Source organism: Cydia amplana, chromosome 1, assembly GCF_948474715.1.
Source record: "Cydia amplana chromosome 1, ilCydAmpl1.1, whole genome shotgun sequence".
Taxonomy (NCBI): Eukaryota; Metazoa; Arthropoda; class Insecta; order Lepidoptera; family Tortricidae; genus Cydia; species Cydia amplana.
In genome coordinates this window covers 28,948,068-28,954,849 of record NC_086069.1, presented here as the reverse complement: position 1 = coordinate 28,954,849, position 6,782 = coordinate 28,948,068, and positions in this window count along the sequence as shown.

Sequence of the window (6,782 nt, the reverse complement as noted above, 5' to 3'; positions counted from 1 at the left end):
ATCAATAAAATCGAGCACATATCAGTTTGATAAGCGCAACGAAGAATTTGCAAGGAACATCAGTTCCAAAGAGCCAATTTTACTAACCTTATATCCTCACTGTTGTACTTTCGTTCGGCTTTTTCATTTCGAGGATCCTTAGGTATGAGAGACATGAATATTTTCCAGACATTTTCTACAGCGTGTAAGATTTCTACAAGGGAGTATATTTCACCCGGTCCTAAATTGCGAATTTCCTTATCTGTATTTACTAACATCCTGCTGAAAGGATTCTAAGGATACCACATCTACTATAACCAAGCACTTAGTTTCATACGCACCACTTGTCTAATTGGCAAGGTGCGCAGTCGGTGGAGGGGGAAGTGGCGCTGATCGTCACAAACAGGTAATCTTATGGAATGTCTGACATTAGTACTAGCGGCAGCCGCTTGAACTAATTTTACTCCATAAGATTTAACGTAGAAAGTCTGCCAAAATAAGGGCAGCACCAGTCGTGCACCTAGCGAATAAAAACAACACAATTATTCAATGTTAGTATGTCACACAACAGTTTAAATTCGATTAAAAACAAAGGGGATATGATCACTACGATGTTAAACATTTACTAAATAAGTTATCAGAATAATAAGTGGTAGTTCAATAGTTCGAATAAATATAAACCAAAGAATATAAACAATTGGGATGTCATTTGTCAATGTCATGGGGAATCATTGGGGAATTCCCCGTGGCGTTATGTTCTTGGGTCACGTTCGTTCAGAAATACGCTAACTATAATTTTAATTTAAGTGTACCTACAATAAAATAATATTTTATTTTAAATCAGTCAATTATACCTACTACCTACTATACCTACACTTACTAACACATTGCTACTATGATTAACTTTTAAAACGCAATTAGTTAAAAAATGAATTTGGTTTCGGAACGATTCCAGAGGTAGGAGGGCTATCAGATTGGTGATAAAATCAGATCAAACAAAGAAATTGGCGTCAATCTCTAGTTTAATCACCAATTTTAGATTTATGGTGATATTTAAGCGCTCTAATTGAAAAAATAGCCTCCTGTAACGCGAATACCACGTCACAAATTGGTAATCAGAGGGCCTGCCGCGAACTACGTTCGTCGTGTTGCCTCTCTGTCGCACTTGTAAATTCGTAAGTACGTGTGTCGAAGTGGCTAAGTCGCGTCGCGATTCACGCACATAGAGTCTGGAGGGGGCTATAGAGGGTCATTGCGATAGCTTTCGTCCACTTGACGAAATTTGAATATAAACCTACCTTGCCGCACAAATTTGGACTTAAAATTATTGCAATCCTTATTGTCTAAACAATATAATACCGTAGAGTTTCCTATCTTCACCTGGGTTTTGACACTTTTCCTAAAAAATCTCTCAAATTTGAAAGCATTTTAATCCGTTAAGGCGAAAAAACGTTTTTTAGTGTTCCTAACTATCAGTATTCACAATTGAAACTTTGAATTTCATTGGTTAAGTTGGTAAAAAATGGCCTCAAAGGCAATAGGCGATGTTTGGGTATTTTTCCCAATCTTCGCCTACGGCATGCTTTACCGCTAATAATACACTTTTCTGTGACTAACACATGTTAAGTCGTATCTATTTGGAATGTGCTACTATACTATGAACCTTAATTACACCAGACTAGCCATATTTAAAAAAAACGGTGTAGTAGGCGAAGTTTGGTAACAGTCTGAAGTTGGTTTCATACATTTTCTATAACGAAGCTAGGGCTGCCAAAAATTAACCAACATGCCAAATAAAGGGGAGTAATGGTTTATAAGTAAAAAAATTATAATTTTTAACAAAAATATTTAATATTTAAACCTGGCTCGCTGAGCAACTTCTGTTGCTGACTGTACAAAAATATTTAAATTTGGAAACAAGTAATGCCATCCACCACCAATACTAGTCAAATCAGTTTCTTTTTTCGAACTGTCAAAACGATTTTGCTACTATGGGGTTTATTATGTAACATTAGCATGTGACGTCACAATCAAGTTACCTATTGTTTATAGTTTTATACCGGTTTTAAAATATAAATTGTGTCTAAAAAATAACTGCTGTCTACGTTTCTCTATTAACCTTATGATGCTTTATTTCATGCATGGTGTAAAATAATTTATTTGAAATACTTACAGTCAAATACCCTATTAATGTGGTAAAACAAATTTGACAACCCTAGGGGTAGGTGAAATTTGGCAACAAGATGGACGCAAAGTACCTTCACCAATGTTTTATCCAATTGTGACTTCTAAACGTAAGCTAGCCATTAAATAATAGTTTCATATGAAAAAGAAATAGTTATAGTATATAATCATGTAAAGAGTTTAACATTACCTGGTCTGTATCACTGTTAAAAACCGAAGTTCAAACACTGGCTTAAAAAAACGTGTGGTCGGCGTCGCGAAAAAACCTCACTGAACGTAAACTGTGTGAAGTTAGCCGCAGATTGTTCGAAGAATGTTGACACCCGTAAAAAATACTTTGTATTTAGTAGTTTTATGTAAGGCTTACATTAGAAACATTTTGTTAATGGCAACTTTTGTCAAAGTAGGCGAAAATAGGGAGCCCAGGCAAAGATACGAAACTCTACGGTATCTGTCTACATAACAATTATATTTCGCAAGTAGCAAATTAAATATGAAATTTATTATTTGCTAGTCCGTCAAGTGGACGAAACTAGCAAAATGACCCTATATTGCGGTATTTTATCGATCAATTGAATTCATAGCACCAACGAACTAGATAGGTACCTATATATAAACGCAATAAAGAGTAGGTGAGGGTGGGGAGGGTCGATCCCTAGGGGACACTTGGTAAACTTCATTTTTAATCAAACCAAACGAGATACAATTTTTTGCGCTGGTAACACTCATTCATTCGTACCTAACTTCACGTTCTGTCATGGCACTGTATCGGAAAAGTCAGTGGTTCAAAAATGGCGGACGGTGAAAGATTTTCTGCGTACTATATTCAATTTTCGGTAAGCTTTAACTGGATTTATTTTATAATATGAGATGGAAATGATGTTAGTGAGTGTGCTTATTTTATTTGTTGTTTATTGAAGTGATGATTAACTTGGATTACATTGATATACGCGAACACATGTTTCGAGTACGGCACGTTTTATAATCTTACTATGTATGGGGAGACTTTGTCTTTTTCTTCAGGGGAGATATGATTCCGGGATCATGTCACCCCCAAAGCGATCAAGTATACATTGTAATAAATTTACTTACAAAATGATTCATAGACCTATCATAAATATTTTCTTTTCTTTAGTAAATCATGCCGCGAAAGTACGACCAGATCGAGAAACACTGATTTAAACTTTCAAGGTTTTTGACTCATTATTGTTTATTAAAACGGAATTTAATGGCGTATAATTCAGTTTTTAATTATACAACCGACTCCGAAAACGGAATTATCCCCGTGGCCTTTGAAAAGACTGACTAAAGTTGACATCAACATTTTACGAACTACCCGTACTTGGTCTTTTTTATCAAGTTAAACGTTTTACACACAGGGGATGTTACTCGGTCGACAAAAAACACTTATAACGATATTTGGTTTTCAACCGGCGATATTTGTTTTTATGGATGAAATGCTATTTCAATGGCTTTCCGACCTTATGTACTATAGAACCGACGGTCCATAGAAAGGATTTTAGGATTATGCAGCACAAACACCGTCCTCGAAACGATGAGCAGTAAATTTCTAAACTTATTTATTATAGTAAACAATAACGACCAGTGATGGGTAAAACAATTAAAATTGCTGTAGGTATCTGACGCTAAAAATACCTTCATAAGAACTTTAAAAAAATTAGCTTGTTACAAGAAATTTTATGTTAATAACTTAGATTTTTGTTTTTTTTTTGGTACAAAAATTGATTCCCTATTGCATGTTGTTTTATGGATAATACGATTACATTGTTTTAAAAAAGTATAAGATTATGGATTAATATGTGTTTGATATCTTCATATATTAATTTTCTGTAGATAAAGTGAATAAATTAATGTAGATACTACCCTCGAAATATGACATTGCCACTTAAAATCTTTTTACCAAGTGTCCCCAAATCTGGAAGACTTGATCCCTTCGGCTTAGGCATCTGATTACCGGAAATACAACTTCAAAGCATGGAAGATGCAATATATATATGTTTGCTGTGTATTTTACAAATTATAGATGCATTGCTAATAGCGATCGTAGTTATATAATCAATGAGAATCTGGTATGGGGAGACATGGTAAAAATATGTTTACCATGTGTCCCAAGAACCAGGGTCACTTGATCCCCCTAGGATCAAGGCTCCCGACCAGGGGTAAACAAGTCTCCCTTACATAGGGGACACATGGTAAAAGTCAACAGTATGGGTTTTCATTAAATAATGATCTAATTTATTGCACAAATCTGTTCTAATTCAAACTATTAATGAAGAGATAAATTCTGAGTCGTATGGTCTATAAAGTTTTTCAATACTAAAAATAGTTAAGAAAATGTATGCTAAAAACAAAAGGGGTGATCAACCCTCCCCAGTTTCCCCTATTCGTATAGTTATAATAATATAAACATGAAATATTAAAGAAAACAACGTTGTTTCCATACTTTTGGCCATACGTCCGGCCCGTCATCAATTATTCCGACCCTACTTAACTATTCGCATTCCATCGTCTAATGCGCTGCCGATCGGCCAGTCACTCTCACTATCGACGTACGGCACAGTTTTTCTCGAGTGACCGCAGCGAACAGATTGATAGTGAAACTGTATTATTTAAGCTATTTTTATCTCGTCATATGATAAAAGACTTGTCGATGGGAGCCTGCTCTCCGATAAAATACTTTTGTGATGCTTAACTATTGTGCGTGTAAATAACAAAACAAAATAAAATTAACGGTGAGTTTTAAATAACTATCTAATAATAGTACAGTATGTAAACTAACGAAAAAGATTTACTCAAACCCGTTAATGTGTAGGTCACACTGAGCAACTTTTACTATGGCACCAACCCCGAAATCACGAAAAAAAATTGACTCTCCCATAGAAAATTTCAATGCTAAACCAGAAAAATGTATGAAACAACCAAATTTTTTTTCGCCATTCGTCCGTCCGACATTAACAGGTTTGAATAAATGCTTTTCGTTAGTTTACATACTGTATACCTACCTACACTTAACTTTAAGTAAATTAGAAAAAAACTATTTTTAAAGTTTTATGAGTCAAAGGTAAAAATAATAACACACATTTTTAGTGCTTCCAAGGAATTATTTTCAGGAATATTTACCTACCTACCACATAAAATGTTTTTTTATTAAGTTATTTTTTTGTTTTAACTTAATGGTGTGGGGTCTCCTTAGAAGTCGTCGCGTCACAACGTCACAAGTGAGAGTGTCCAGCGGCGTTGCACTTGCAACATCATTATTTTGCAAGGCGTTCTGTTGTCTGAGTTTCGCGGAAGGTTTTTTTTTTCAAAGTTTTGTCATTATTCTTCATAGTCTTCATACCTAGCTAGCTCTGCAGCAATTTTGATAGCACATGCTGTGCAAATATTGATTTAAATCTTCTAAAAGTTTGACGTCAAATTTGATTGAAATTGACGTTTGATTGAAATTATGAGCTTCAAAATAACACTAGCACAGTCTGTGCTATGAAAATGGCTGCAGACTACTTCTTGACTACTTGACCTACTTGTCTACTTGTTTCTTTGCTAGATGAAGTCCCGGCGTGTCCAGCAATGGGTTGGCAGTAATAAATTGCTGATCGTGGTCGGATTGCTGGCGTTGTGCTTCTGCATATCTACGGTAGCACTCGCTACGAGGGGAACTTGCAAACGGGACCTAGATGGGACGACTCTAAGTAAACGGGACCTAAATGGGACTGGGAATGGGAATAAAGCTGTGGTGAGTGTTTTCATCACGACAATAGAAACAAACAAGTAAAATGTTATAACTAATAATCTCCTCATCTTATTTTTATTTCCCGGTTTTATCGTAGAGAGCCTATCGGGAAAATCTAAATTTGAAATTTAGTTATATCTGCCTCTCTATCGCGTCTGCATCTGCACATTTGTGCGACAAAACAGATTTACGACACAAGTGCGAAAAATAGGAAATTACCTATTCGCACGTGTATCGTACGTTTTACAGTACATAATATGGCCCTTTTCGACGTAGTTACATAGTGTGCTTATTCGAGCACAGAGCACCAGAGGTGTCGTAATGGAGAACCGAAAGTATTGGGATTAATTTGCTTCTTCACTAATGTTTTACTTTATCGTATATAACCTATACGATACAGTAATAGTCTTAATATTTTGCCTAAATTATCTAAGTTATGAGTTCTACTCGTAACTGTTATAAGTAGGTAATATTAGTACGAGCTATGGTTCGAAACAAAATCTGGGGTTATCGCTTATCACATTTAATTTAATTCTGCTGCACGCATCGACTTATTAATATTCCATTGTTTAGTTGTTCCAAGTTACAAATTGAATGCATAAAGTCTAAATTAATGTTCCTTTGTTTACTGAATCAAATTAACAGTTTTACATTATTATGATTTTACTTACCATCTCTATACCTACGTTACGGAATAGGTATATGTGTATTATGGAGTTAGGGCTCATTGCATTGCGGACCATTGACGTTACATCAATTCAGCCGACCGATCAAATAACGCAATGTTAATGAAACTCGCATGCGAGTTCTCGCACCGTCTAAATGAGCCCTTATGCTTATTAAGTGATATAAAATTATAGCGTGA